Below are 15344 nucleotides of genomic sequence, written 5' to 3' on the forward strand. Positions count from 1 at the left end.
CAAGATATGTGCATTCTACACTTTAACAGTGCTAAGTGGTCAGGATGTCATTTTATGTAGAGAGCAATGTGCTTCTTTTCATAACCAAGTGCAGAGCCCGCTTGTTTCCCACGCACCTGCTGATGCCCTGGTGCCCTATTACATAAGGGGCTTCTCTCTGCTGTGCCAGGGCTTCAGCTCTGAAGCCTGTCTGGCCTTCTCTGGGCTGGACTGGACTCCAGGGAGTCTTGGTAATCCCCTCATGGCCCTCCAGCTAAGGCCAAGGCCACAGGCTGCTGGAGAAGTCTGTCGCGGCTCCTCTCTTTGTAGCCTCTCGGTCTCCCAAGGGTGAGGTTACCTCCCAACTAGAGGCCGCCTAGGCCCCATTTTCCTTCTCCATCTGAAAGAGGAGAGAATATCAGCCACCCAGACAAACAGAATGGGCCGCTTTTTGCCTCCCCACCTGCAGCTCCCACATCTAACCACAAGGGAACCCAAGGCCTCCAGGCCTTGATCTGCGCCAGGCCCGCCCGGAGGTGGGAGGTCAGATCGTGTCACCTTTATAGGACTGTATCAGTGGTCCTCAAACAGGGACAGTTTTGCCCCCAACCAGCAGGGGGCATTTGGCAATGTCTGGAGATATTTTTGGTTGTTATAACTTGGGGTGTGTGTGTGTGTGTGTGCGTGTGGGGAGAAAGAAGCCAGGAACGCTGCCAAACATCCTATAATGCACAGGACAGCCCTGACAACAAAGACTTATCCAGCCCAAAGTGTCAGCAGTGCTGACATGGGGAAACCTGGGCTACAGCAGGGCTGACAGTCTCCAGCACATGAATGTCACCCATGGCTTCTGCATCTCTGTTTAATAGGAGCTGAGGGGTGGGTGGTATCTGGTTTGAAGAGAAGTGGCTTAAAGTTTATTTATGAAAAGCTTTTTATCAGGTGGCTGAAGTGAGAGGATTTCTTGAGGCCAGGAGTTCAAGGCTGCAGTGTTCTATGATCTGTGAATAACCACTTCACTCCAGCCTGGGCAACATAGTGAGACCCCTGTCTCTTAAAAAACAAACAAACAAACAAAAATGCTTTTTATAAACAATGAGTAGACACCAATTTCCCCCTCAGAGAATGGTAGAATGGCTGGGTAAGTTTGGGGGTGAGCGGTGGGACAGACAGGCATTCTCTACATGCAATTACAGGCTACTGAGAAGTTAAGGATGTTGAAAACACTATAAAAGCTACTAAATATGGCCCTGCTATTCTCAAAAAAAAAAAAACAAAAAACCAAAACTAGAATTAAATGCTTTATCAGTAAGCCAGATAGAAAGAAATTTCACTCAGCAGGCTAGAAACTCAAAAAGCAAGACAAAGAACAAGAAAACAAACTGACAAAAAGGAACTGGAACAAATTAATTGGGAAAAAAGCAGAAATTAATGAATTAAAAAACAGAAAATCTGTAACTTTAATAAATACATTTAAGACAAATATAATAGTTTGGCATGCTTCTTAAGAAGGAAACAAACAAAATTAAGTAAAAGTGCATATAGGAGTGGAACGAAAACATTGATACAAGAAACCGCAGTGGGGCCGGGCGCGGTGGCTCACGCCTGTAATCCTAGCACTCTGGGAGGCCGAGGTGGGCGGATCGTTTGAGCTCAGGAGTTCGAGACCAGCCTGAGCAAGAGCGAGACCCCATCTCTATTAAAAATAGAAAGAAATTATATGGACAGCTAAAAAATATATATAGAAAAAATTAGCCGGGCATGGTGGTGCATGCCTGTAGTCCCAGCTACTCGGGAGGCTGAGACAGGAGGATCGCTTGAGCTCAGGAGTTTGAGGTTGCTGTGAGCTAGGCTGACGCCACGGCACTCACTCTAGCCTGGGCAACAGAGTGAGACTCTGTCTCAAAAAAAAAAAAAAAAAAAAAAGAAACCGCAGTGGAACCTCTCTGTGTGCGAGTGACATGGGCTTGGGGGAGCGTCTTCATGAATTTATTTAACAACTATTTACTGAGCACATGCCGTGTACCAGGCACCGTTCTAAACACTGGGGGTACAGCATTGAACAAAATGGACAAAAAGTGGTGCCCTCAAAGAGTGCCATTCTCCTGAGCCCTAGGGAGCCTTGTGGTGATAGCAGGTGGGAATCAGTAATATCAGTTCAGCTAAGACCCCAGGCTGGCCCAAATGCCTGGATCCCAAAACGTTTGTTGATTGAACAAGAAAATGCTGAGGCTTAGATGAGGTGGTAGAGCAGGAGATGAGAGCAAGTTTAACTTAATTCCAAAAAGTCTGGATCCAGAGGGCAGATTCTACCATATAAGAAAATTAATATTTCTTAATGACCCCGGGAGCCTGTCTTTTTGCCAAGGATTGATGTGGCTGAAGTGGTGTCCTGCTCTGAGACCAACTGAGCGGCTCTCAGCTACCCCACCTACTAAAAATAAGGACCAAACATGGAGTTGGTTCCTCCTCCCTCTGCCTCACTACTCCAGACTCCCACGCGTAAGGAAAGAAATCTTCGCTCCAAGAATTGGAGCCATGCCAGCTCCTGACCCTTAGAAGACTCCGTGGCAGCCTGGCTCTCCTAAAGGCCAGCGTGGAATCACCCTGAAACACTCTGTGTTAGACCATTTTGTGCTGCTGTAGCAGAATACCATAGACTGGGGAATTTATAATGAACAGAAACCGACTTCTCACAGTTACCGGGCTGGGAAGTCCAAGATCAAGGGGCTGACATCTGGTGAGGGCCTCTTGCTGCCTCATCCCATGTCGAAGGTGGAAAGGCAAAGAGAGGGCCAGAGAGAGAGAAAAGGGGGCACTTCGTCCTTTTATGAGAAGCCCACTCCCGCGGTAACAGCATGAACCCATTCACTCTGCCCTGTGGCCCAATCCCCTCTCGTTGGGCCCCGCCTCCCAGCACTGTTTCATTGGGGATTAAGTTTCCAACACACCCTTTTTGGGGGACACATTCAAACCACAGCACACCCTTTGTTTTAGGCCTCTCACATGTGTTCATGACAAATGCTACAGGACTTCTCTCCTATCTCCGCTCCTTCTAGAACCTTGGGAACACCAGGGCATGTTCACATTTATACAAGGAGAAAAAAAAGCAGTTGTATCTGGTCTTCTCTCCCTGATCCTGACTCCCTCGCCATTCCGATGGCTTTTGTATTTTCTTTTTTCTACATTGGGTTTAACTGAAGTGATTACTGATTGCAGAGATTATGGACAACTATGAAAATTCACTTGCTGAATTTGAATGAAAGAACCCTTCCCTTGCTCCTACGGCAGTCTCTAGTGCCCTTTCGGTCTCTGGACAGAGCTGCTTGGGTAGTGGATTTGCTTAGACTTGAGAGCAAACTTTATGACTCAGGAGGACAAGGAGGACTGGTGAGCTGGCTTGGGACACCAGGGACATAGGGCTGTTCTGACTAGGCCCTTGGTTTGGAATAAGGGGGTGCTCCCCCAGAAGAGGCCTCCAACAGCCAAGATGTGACGTAGATGGGGCAAGGGTTGCAAAGGAATGAGAAGCATGCTGTTGGATCCAAGCCAATTTTGCACTAGAGGCAAAGAGGAAACACTTATTGGTTCATTAATTATAGGATGCCATAGGATTGGCGTTGCCTCTGGGTGTGGGGGCAGTAACCTGTGCTTTAAACAAACACCCCATCACTCAACAATAATTAGCAGCAACAATAGGCTTCTTCATAGAACTAGATTGACAGGTGGCCCACAACACACAGCCTCCAGCCTGGCCTGGAACTGGGCTTGCGTGCCACACCTGTGGGGCCAGCCAGCCCATGCCCGGCCAGCCCGCAGGGGCCCGGGCACAGAAGTGACGCATTCTTCCTTGGGCTCTTTGCTAAGAACCTGCTATGTAGTAGGCACCAAGAGGAACACACAGGAAATGTGAGACACAGACTTTACCTACAGTCTAGTGAATTGAGGAGACGAGATTAAGCTCGAAAAGTTAAACAGCAGCACAAGAAAGATCACATATAATATGAAGTGTGTGAATACTCAGAGCCGAATGGGAGCTCTGGACAGGGACTCCCCACCAGGTGGATGGGAAGACGGGGGTGTGGTGGGGTCTGCATTACCTGCGGGGTTTCTGCCAGGACACGCTGCCATGTCTCTCATAAAAGAAGTGGGAAACACAAAGAAGAAAAGGAAAAAATCTTGCTAACAACACTTGCTAGAGATAAGTATTATTATTGTTCTGGTTATATCCTTTAAGATTTTTTCTGTGCATATATATGTGTGTATACACACATATATATTTTATTACATAAATGGGTTTGTATTGTACATATTGTTCTGTGACTTGCTTTTCATATTTAGCAATAAGTGATGAACTTTTTCCTTGTCAATAATTAAACTTCTTACTGATTTATTGTATCTCGCTGTGTATTTACCATAATTTAATCAATCCCTTGTTATTGCTGCTTTAGGGTATTAACAGTTGTAGCCATTATATATAATGCTGACTCTGTGCACATTCTTATTTTTATCCTTGGGGTATAGTCTTTAAGCAGAATTGCTAGGTTGAAGAATATGAAGACTTCAAGGATTTTGGTCCATATTACCAAACTGCCTTCCAGAAAGTATACATCAACTTAGACTCTCACCACCAGTCCTAGGAGAGTCCCTTTCACTGTATCCTTCCCAACACTAGATATTATTAATAACATTTTTAAAAATTTTGCAAATTTGATAAGCAAAAAAAAAAAAAAAAGGATTCCATTGTTGTTTTAATTTGCTTTCCTTTTTCTTTTATCTTTTGATTTGTTTTATTACTTGGACTCTTTTACAGGCCAGTTAGTCACTGGTAATTTTTTTTGACAAATTATCTGATTGTGTGCTTTATCTGGTTTTCTGTGCAGGGTGTTTTATAAAAAATTTACTTAGTGTGTTATATCTCTTTTGTTTTATTAATTTAGAAGAGTACTTGGTATGTATTCAGTCCATTAACTCTTTGTCTTTCAAATATTACAATTATTTTATCCTGGATTGTCATCTGCCATGTCTTTGTTCATTTTCAAAGCATTCATAAATCTAAACTGTCCATGTAATCAAGGTAGTCTGAATGGGCTTTCCAGACTGCTGGGCTGGAGGTGGCCATGCCTGGAACCATGGGGAGGTCAGTGCGGTCCCTGCCGGAGCGCAGGTGTGGCAGGACCAGGCGGCAGTTAGGGCAGGGCTGGAGAGGGTGCGAGCTGAGTGGAGAGGTGGCCGCTGTGGTGGCCTTGGGCAGGGGAGGGAGACGGGGAGGAGCCCAGGGTGACTCACAGGGTGCTGACCCGGGCGGGAGAGGGTGAGGGCGTGAGCAGGTGGAGGATGAGCCAGGGTCGGGACTACAGGAAGAGGAGCCGTGTGGGTGGGGGCAGAGGTTGTGACAATTCCCTTTGGGATTGTTGCGTGGAGGCTTCTGGGAGGGTAACTTGCTGCTCTGTGGATCTCTAGGACTGCACTGGTTTCTTTGTGTCAGGCTCAGAAAGGCTTTTTCTGCTACAGAATTATATATTCACACAAACCGTCTCTTAATACTTTAGTGGGGTTTTTTACATTTAAATCGTAATCAGGCCAGGCACAGTGGCACAGGCCTGCAGTCCCAGCTACTCAGGAAGCTGAGCGGGGAGGACTGCCTGAGCCCAGGAGTTCTAGGCTACAGTGCACCACGATCACGTCTGTGAGTAGCCGGTGCCCTCCAGCCTGGGCAGCATCATAAGACCCCATCTCTGAAACAGACAGAAACAAAAATAAATCTTATTATAGATCAGATATGTGATATTTTGGCTAATTGTGAGAGTTGAGGGGTTATCTTCTTTTTCCTGAAGTCACCAGTGATTAAAATACCTCTCCTTGCCCTTCCGATATTAAGTCCACCTGAATCTTACATTTGCACGTCTCCCTGGGGCTGCTCTGGGACTCTCTGGTCCGTTCCATCGAGCTGTCCGTTCCTGCACCAGCATCATCTGTGTTGATCACACTTTCTTTAAATATATTTCAATAGGCGCTAGAATAAGGTGTACTTCACACTTTTTTCTCAGAATTGCTTTGTCCTTTTAGGATGGACTTCCAAGTCGTCTTGCCAAGCACTGCTCCCCTGAACCGCCCGGTAGGAGCTGGGATCATGGGTGACCCCAGCCAGGCTCTTTGCACCCGTGAGCGCCAAATGCACCAGGAGCTGGATTTGGTGGGGCCAGACTGTCCTCCTGGTGCAGAAATCACCCAGCTTCCTTAGGAAGAAGCCCCGCACTGTCACGGACCTCCACCTGGGGCACGTCCAGCTCCTGGCCCAATGACAGTCCTGTGGACACTCAGAGCCCCTGTGTCGCTGCCGCTGCTGCTACAGCACCTGGGCTGTGCTCCAGACCGTGGCTGAGCCCACGGTATTGGGGTCCTCCCGTCAGTGGTGTACGGGACCTGCCTGCGGCCAGTGCCCCCTCCAAGCCTGGTCTTTTCTGAGCACGTCCTGGGGGCTACTGCTGGGGGGCTTTTCTTAATCCGTTCTCATCTGCGTTATTGCCAGAAAGAATTCTTCACAGTTGCTGGCATTGTGACGGCTTTTTCCTAGTTTCTTTGGTGAACACATGTTTTTCTCCATTTCATATTTGCTAGGTTCTTTTTTTTTTCTTTAAGGTAACTTTTTCAGGATCTTTTAAAATTGAGGAATAACAAACCTAAAGTCACAAATCCTAAGTATCCATCTCAGGGAATTTTTACATAGGTATTGGCTATGTCACCACTACCCCAATCAAGATATTCGTATTTCTTTTAGAGTTAAGAAGCTATTGGTGGGAGGTGGGGTGGAGAGGGAAATCGTGACTGTGTTCCCACATGACCAGTCTTTTTCTAGAACTATTGATAAGTGGTGTGAGGAGTGGGAGCCCCACGTCCGGTGTGGCTTTGTAAAGGGGTGTGGAGAGCAGAGTGGGTGGGGGTGGTGAGTCGGGTTCTGGTCTTTCTCTTTATGAGCCGTGGGAGTTTCTGCACCTCAGTTTCAACAACTGTAAAATGGGAGTAGATGATAGCTCCTACCTCCTAGGTGGCCATGAAGACTACATGAGGCAGCGCATGTACCTGTGCAAAAAATGTTAATTGTTGTTTTTGTTGTAGTTAACAATGAGGAGGAGGAGGAGGAGGCGGCCTGGTTCTTGACTAAGAGTAGCATCAGACTCGCCTGGGGCCCTTTCGCAAAATGCACGTGCTCAGCCTGGCCAGATCTACTGAGTCAGGATCTGGATTTTAAACATCTCCCCAGGTCATTCTGTGGCTCATCCGTGGGCAAGACCCTCTGGGAGCGGAGGTTGCCATGACCGGAAGCAGGGAGGCCAGTGCAGCCCTGCCGTGGCGCAGGTGTGGCAGGACCAGACCTCGGCTAGGGCAGGGCTGGAGGCGGTGTGAGCTGGGCACACTCAGGCAGAGTGGAGAGGTGACCAAGCTGTGGTGGCCTTGGGTAGGGGAGGGAGACGGGGAGGAGCCTGGGGTGACTCCCAGGGTACTGACCTGGGTGAGGACGTGAGCAGGTGAGACTGTGACAGTTCCCTTTGGCTCCCGGTGGGATAGCGAGTCAGCGTTTGGATCTCTAGGCTGGGTGGCTGGTGTGGTTCTGGGAGGCACTGGTGGGGAGGAGACGGAGAAAGCCACGGGCCTGGTCACAGCGCAGAGGCAGGGGGCAGAGGAGGGCCGGGTTCAGGAGCGCGCACCTCTGCAAAGGCCTGCGTGGGCTTCCTGTTCTGCCCTCGCTAGAAGCAGGGAAGAGCGTCCCATGTAGTGACCCCTGCTGAGGACTGTCAGTAAATAAACCCCGGCTCCTCCTCTGAGGATGAATTATGCCTTTGGGTCATTTCCTTTCTTCACAGGTCACAAAGTTTCCCCACTGAGGGACAGCGTCTGATCTTCCGACGTCCCCTCGCCCCTCCGCCCTCCGCCCACCCTCCGTGCTGACACACAGACTCAGCCCCAGGTGGGGGGTTTCCTTAGACACCAGCTTTCTTCAGACCTGGAGACCAGCACCCTTCGGTGAGAACCTAAGTCCCTCCAGTGCCTCTCAGACGCGTTTGCACGCAGAATTGCAGGCGTAATAGAACAAGGAAAGACATGGCATTCCCGGGGGAAGGCCATCCTGGAATGAATTATTCATTTGCTCATCCTAGAACATCGCTGTCCTGTAGAACTTTCTGTGATGACGGGAATGTTCTGCGCTGTCCAGTACAGTGGCCACTGGCCACGCGTGGCTATCGAGCATTTGAAATGTGGCTAGTATGACTGAGGAGCTGAAGTTTTCATTTTAATGAATTAAAGTTGAAATTTAAATTGAAAACAAGGAAAGCAGGCAGCATGAGGTTACATTCCCTGGTCAGTGACAGAGGGGGACGCTAGGCCTGCCACCCCACCTGACGGCCTCGCTACCAAATGCCCCCAAAAGGGACTTCGTAAGCGGGTCTTTGAAATCAAATCTTTCTCCCCTCCCCCATCCCCAGGCTCAGCCCTGGTCTTGTGGGCCCAAGAAGCCAGTGTCCTGTCGTCACAGGCCTCTCCCAGCCTTCCTTCTCCTCTCTCCTCCCACCTTGGGAGCATCGACTATTGCCTGTGCCCTTCCTTCTGCCCTGCACCCCCTCCCTGCCCCTCGTCCTGCCGCAGTAAGCCCTGCCTCCTCCAAGAAGGCTTCCCAGGCTCCTCTGTCCCTTCTATATGAGGCCGTTTTAGGGCCCTGAACAAATTCTGTTTGGTTCCCAGTTGGGAGTGGGGTGGCAGGGGTAGGTCTCTGGAAGATGTAGCTGTATCTCAGACTCCTCTGACCACCACTCACACTGCACAGGAGATCTTAACGCCCCGACCACGACACACACCTAGGTACAGACACACTGCACCCAAGCAACAATTTTGTCAAAATTATATTTACTCTCACGACATGGGAGATACTCTCACGATATTTTCTGTTCTGTTCTGTTTATTTTTTAAAGAAAAATACTGATTGTGACTCTCTATGCATGGAGTCATTCCATAAAATGGCCACGGTCACAGATGCTGTCTAAGAGAAAGGTGCCAGCTCAGTGTCAGGGGCACAGGCGGCATGTCTCCTCCCTCTGGATGAGGCTCCTCGTGGAGCCAGATGGCACCTCCGGGTCTGGGGGGCTCAGCAGTGCTACTTCCCTGGCAGGGCTACAGAGAACAAGGAGAAGCAGAGCAACACATGGGCTCCTGCCTGGCAGCGTTACCACAATAGAAACATCTTACCAGCCAGGGGACGACATATTTAAGGAGCGTTCCAGGTGCAAGTGAGTCTTGAGCCTCATCTCCCTTCAGATTTTAGCTCTGAACTGAAAGTTATTGGAAACAAGACCATCAGAAATAGCTAAATCAGGCTGGCACGGTGGCTCATGTCTGTAATCCCAGTGCTTTGGGAGGCCGAGTCAGGAGGATCCCTTGAGGCCAGGAGTTTGAGACCGGCCTGTATAACATAGTCAGACCTTGTATCTATGAAAAATTAAAAAAATTAGCTGGATGTGGTGACTTGCGTCTATAATCCCAGCTACTCAGGAGGCTGAGGCAGGAGGATCTCTTGAGCCCAGGAGTTTGAGGTTTCAATGAGCTATGATCATGCCAGTGCACTCTAGCCTGGGCGATAGAGCAAGACCCTGTCTTTAAAAAAAAAAAGAAAAGAAAGAGCGAGCTAATCAAAATCCCCTGCATCTAAACCAAGTGCTTTATTTCTCTGAGGGCCTCAAGCTCAGCTGACATCTACTGAGCACAGGGTCCTAACAGTGGCTATCTGATTTCTCAACCCTCCGCAAAAGAGAAGAAACAGCCCAGAAGGGGGGCGGTGGTAGGTGATTTTAGAGACAGACTTGCAGACAACAGAAAAGCAAAGGCGGTCAGGAAGCAACAAATGGAAACACAGTCCCATTATCGCCCAGTTCCACGGGGATGTCGATGACCACTCCAGTGGGAAAAGGGGACGTTTTTAAGGCGCTAGGGAGCTGTGGGCCACCTTTTAGCAAGACTTCCCTTCAAAGTGATTAAAATAGTGTCTTGGCAATTGAAGTTCCACTTTTCAGAAAAAGTAATTTATGGGAACCTCGTGATTCCAGATAAACGAGATGCTGTCGAGCTGCCCCTGAGTAGGGCTAGAGCTCCTCACAGGACCGTAGCGACCGAGGCACACCGTGCTCTCAGGCTCAGGGCCAAGCCCTTTGCTCCCAGCCTGGTTGGCCACACAGCTGCAAATGCCTCCATGACTGTGGGACGCCTTTGTTCCCCAGTGTGAATTTGGGAGCAAATCCGTTCCACTCTGAAAGCTTGCCGACACTTGAGATAGGTATGGAGAGAGGACTCTGAGCTGGACACTCTCTGGGGATGGCAGGCCTGGGTGGGGTGGCCTAAATGACCAGAAGGCAGGACAGAGCCACTTAGTATTTGGGCTAGAGGGGTAGTTTAGGGAGCAGTGAGGGGGTGTCGGCTTGAAAACAAATTCTACCCTCTTCACGGCTTTGCCCGAGCGAGGGCAGCTCTCTCACCAAGGCAGGGCCAGTCCCTGTTTCTCTGGGCACCTGTCTCCTCCTGGCTCCCCGGCCTCTTGGTCCCCAGATCTGCTTATGGGAGTCACCTGGGTGACTGCAGGGACACTCCAATCAGTGCGGGGACCTCAAAGAAAAGCCAGGTGCTTCTGAGACACGAGGCTTTCCTCCCACACCGTCTGAGAACACGCGTCCAGGAGAAGGCAGTGGGGGCTGGGATCCGTCACACCACCAGGAGCCTTCTGTCTGAACAATAGGTTACTACATGTTGTGCGTGTGTAATACTTTACACAGCCCATTGTTGATATTTGCAGATGCTGTTTGATTACAAAATGATGAAACCACTTCTGATGGAGGAGACTAACAATAAATAACAATAACCTAAAATAATAATATCAAAGGTCTTTGAAAAGAGTTCAGAGGGTTAACAAAGTTTTATTCTGCGACATGTCCCCAGGGCCAGAAATGGGGTAGGGCTTGACCAAAGTGGTGGTCTCAAGAAGCTGCCTCAAGGAATTCTTATTTCCGTGGAAACCTAACAATGTGAGGGGGAGAGTAAAACCTCCCAAGCTTGGGCATTCTAGGCCAGGTGCGGTGGCTCATGCCTGTAATCCTAGCACTCTGGGAGGCCGAGGCAGGAGGATCACTTGAGGTCAAGAGTTCAAGATCAGCCTGAGCAAGAGTGAGATCCCAAAAAATTAGCTGGGCATGGTGGTGCGAGCCTATAGTCCCAGCTACTCTGGAGGCTGAGGCAGGAGGATCGTGTGAACCCAGGGGTTTGAGGTTGCTGTGAGCTAGGCTGACACCACGGCACTCGTAGCCCGGGTGACAGAGTGAGACTCTGTCTCAAAAAACAAAAAAACAAGCTTGGGCATTCTAACTCGTGGAAGTTGGATTCACAGTCTATTTTAACAGGGAGAACGAGGGTGTGGCAGCGGCCAAAGAAGATGGATGAGTGTAGGTGTTCAACGAGCCCACTGAGTTTTTACTTTACGTGGTACCTGGGTTGTGACACACCCGTGGGTATGTCAGAATGTCCAGAAGGACCAAAGTCTGGGACTAACAGTGATTGTAAGGGAATCCAAGGTGGTTTGCTTCCTTATGGGGTCTATTTGGAGCAAGAGGATGAACAAGCCAGCCACTCTGCTCTGCTGGGGGACGACATGTAGTGTTCATGTCACAGAGAAAGAAAAAGTGCCCAATTTCCAACTCTACCTCCATTGAGGATAGTCCTCAAACTGGGGGTAGGGGCTGGGGAATGGAACACAGATCATTAGTAGCGAAACAAAGCCCCCAAAGTAGAGGAGATGTTAGTGGCGCCTCCTTAACCCCTTCCCAGAGCAAGACCCACCTGTCACATTCCCCATAGGTGGTCCTCTGGGTTGGCAGAGCCTCCGAATCAGCACTTCTGGGGAGAGGTGGTCTAACCAGAGACAAACCCATTTATTAGCTCTAGATTTAAGCACAGAGGAGAGAACTGGAAAACTGTTCTGCTCAGCAATGTCTTTATTTTTTCAATAAAGACCCTGAACGGAGGTTTCTCCGGGCTGCAGGTGACACAGCCCTGGGAGGGACAGTAAATGGCTTTGGGGTGACAAAGTCAGGACTCAAAACAGTCTTGGAGTGGGAAAAAAAGAGGAAATTTTACAAGGGAAAATGTAACATTTTATGTTTGGGTTCACTAAAGTGAGTCACCCAAGTACATAGTGGAGGAGGCCGAGGGGCCCAAGGGGGCTGGTTTTCCACTGGCTCCATGTGAGCCAGGAGCGTGAGGCTCAGGAGAGCTGGCCACACAAGGAAGCGGGGAGGGGACCTAGAACAAGGAGGGGCTGTGGCCCTTCCCGGCTCCCTGATCCTCAGGCCACGGGCACGGCCAGTGTGGGGGTCAGGCTCCAGGACGCTGACCAAATAGGAACCATCTGCGCGGGTCACTGGGAGGGAGAAGGTCTGGGGACAGAGGGTGGCAGGGGTGCTGTCAGCCTGGAGAAGGTAGCTGAGCTCAGAGAGCAGAAGAGCCACCCGAGGGGCAGGGAGGGGACAGTTCTTTATGTGTAGCGGCCACGTCAGAGGGAAGTAGGCTTGGGTTCCATCTGAAAAACACACCCTGTGTGATGGTGAGTCCCTCGTCAGTGGAAGGTTTATGCCATCTTGGGGTTGCCAGGGACATCTCAGAAGGGATTTAAGGGCCTGTGTAGGAAGGTGGCCCAAGGATTTTTGAAGTCTCCTCCCAAGATGTCAATGGACGCCATGGATGAGGAGTCAGCAGGAGAGGTAAGCTCCTTTGTCCAAGCAGTTTGGAGCACTGGTTAAAAGGGAAAACTGAGATACTGGGGTTCAAGTTCTGCTTCTGTCACTTTGTGTGACTTTTGGCGTGATCCTTAAGTTCCCTGTGCCCCCGTCCCTTCATGTAAAATGAGGATCTTGGCAACAGTACACACCTGCTAGGATTTTTGTGAGGTTTAAAAGAGTTAAATCGTCTTCCGGTCCCAGGCTCTTCAGCAGCCGAGGGTTATGGTCAGGGTGGCAGAGGTGGCCCAGCCCGGCAAGCCCGCAGCCATGCCCTCCACTTTTGTCTTCCAGGTGTACACATGGCCAAGTCCAAGAACCACACCACACACAACCAGTCCCGAAAGTGGCACAGAAATGGCATCAAGAAACCCCGATCACAAAGATATGAATCTCTTAAGGGGGTGGACCCCAAGTTCCTGAGGAACATGTGCTTTGCCAAGAAGCACAACAAGAAGGGCCTGAAGAAGATGCAGGCCAACAACGCCAAGGCCGTGAGTGCACGTGCTGAAGCTATCAAGGCCCTCGTAAAGCCCAAGGAGGTTCAGGCTAAGATCCCAAAGGGCATGAGCCGCAAGCTCAGTCGACTTGCCTACATTGCCCACCCTAAGCTTGGGAAGCGTGCTCATGTGTGCATTGCCAAGGGTCTCAGGCTCTGCCGGCCAAAGGCCAAGGATCAAACCAAGGCCCAGTCTAAGGCCCAGTCCAAGGTCCAATCTGCAGCTTCAGCTGCAGGACCAGCTTCAGTTCCAGCTCCAGCTCAGGCTCCCAAAGGTGCCCAGGCCCCGGAGAAGGCTCCAGAGTAGAGGCCTCTGTCTGCCAACATGAGGACAGAAGGACTGGTGTGACCCCTGGGCTGCTGTCTGCATGGGCTGGGGTCCTCCTGTACTATTTGTACAAATAAATTTGAGGCAGGAAAAAAAAAAAAAAAAGAGTTAAATCAAGGCACAGAGACCTGTGCCACACCCATGGTAAAGCCATGTGCTAGATAACTGCAGTGATTGTCATCGTCACCACCATCATCATCATCATTATCCTGATTCACCGCAGTTACTGAACCCTCTCTACGCGCTGGATAAGTAGAGATGAGTAGGTTGGGTCCCTGCCTTCAAAAAGTCACAGCCCAGTGTGGAAGGCTCCGAACTGTCACATGTGGAGATGGGAGTGGGGGTGGGGGGGCAGTGCAGGGTGTGGTCATATTACCTGGGCAGGACCCAGGATGGCTCCTGGAGTTGATGGGCTGGGGCCTCGCCGGGGCCTCAGAAACCAGCTTCTGAAACCGTGACATGGCTCAAAAGCATTTTCAATGTCTTGTCCCAAGCTCTCCAAGCTGTTTGCTCTGGGGGTGGCTGTACACAGGGTGCCCCCTCCGCACCCCAAGTGAGCACTGGGACTGGCGGGGCTGGCTGGGCAGGTCTGAGGGCTCAGAGCTCCACCCCGGGCCTCCTGGGCACAGCTGGGGCCCACAGCCCCCCATTCCTGAGCCTTAGGGCATGAGCACTAAAGCTCCCTGTGTGCACGGCCGCTGTGCCCAGGACAGTGCTGCGCTGTGGTGACACATCCTGTCGTGGGAGATGGGCGGTGTTGGGGTCATCCCCACTTTACAGCTAAGAAAACAGACTAGGACATTAAGTATCTTATAAAAGGCAGAGCCAGGTCTCACAGCCAAGGTTTCCAGTGCCCAAATCAGGTGCCACTTCCATACCCCACCCTGGGCAAGACGAGAAGTGACTCAGCTGAGAACCCTACACTCTGGGAGGAGATGGAACCAAAAATTTGATAACCCAGCCCCAGCCCAACGGAAGGGCAGAAGGGCTGTGAGATCCCGGCTCTCGGTGCCTGTCCCCTGCCTGCCCGGCGGGCCCTTCCACACAGCGGCCCCCGCCCGCTCATTCTTCTTGGAAACATCCCTCAGTCAGTGGCCATTTCAGAGAAGGAAGGCAGTGGTTCAGAAAGAAACACATTCTTAAACATCAGTGGCCTTTATTTGAAACAAAATTTCATCTGAGGCACTCAAAATTGAAAACAGAAGGGGCACTGTCCTGGGTGCAGAGAGTGAGGGGAACCTGTGTGTCACCTCCTGTTTCCTGGCCCTTCCTGCCAGTCACCCCAGCCTCTCCCGCATGACCCCACGTAGCCCACGGCCCCTGCTCCGAGGTGGGAGAGCTAACGCTGCTCTTTGTTAATAAGCTCTTCTCAGGGCAGCCCTGGGGAACGTAGGTTCCGTGAGGCAGGTTTTTGTTTTGTTTTCTTCCTGATTGTGGTAAAATATACATAAAATTTACCATTTTAACCATTTTTGAGAGTACAATTCAGTGGCATTAAGCACATTCACAATATCATGTAACCAACACCACCATTCATTTCAGAACTTTCTCATCTTCCCAGACTGAAACACAGCACCCATTAAACACTAACTGCCCGCTCCCCCGCCCCCAGCTCCAGCAGCTGCCATTCCACCTTCTGTCTGTACGAATCCGACTACTCTAGATGCCTCACACAAGTGGAATCACACAACATTTGTCCCTTTATGTCTGGCTTATTTCACTTAGCATA

General features: G+C 50.2%; 1 pseudogene; it reads left to right on the top strand.

Annotated features, from left to right (window-relative positions):
- The first annotated feature begins 13071 nt into the window (after positions 1-13071).
- On the top strand, positions 13072-13650 carry LOC138399987 (large ribosomal subunit protein eL29 pseudogene; annotated as a pseudogene).
- The last annotated feature ends 1694 nt before the right edge of the window (positions 13651-15344 follow it).

Source organism: Eulemur rufifrons, chromosome 19, assembly GCF_041146395.1.
Source record: "Eulemur rufifrons isolate Redbay chromosome 19, OSU_ERuf_1, whole genome shotgun sequence".
In the NCBI taxonomy this organism is placed as follows: domain Eukaryota; kingdom Metazoa; phylum Chordata; class Mammalia; order Primates; family Lemuridae; genus Eulemur; species Eulemur rufifrons.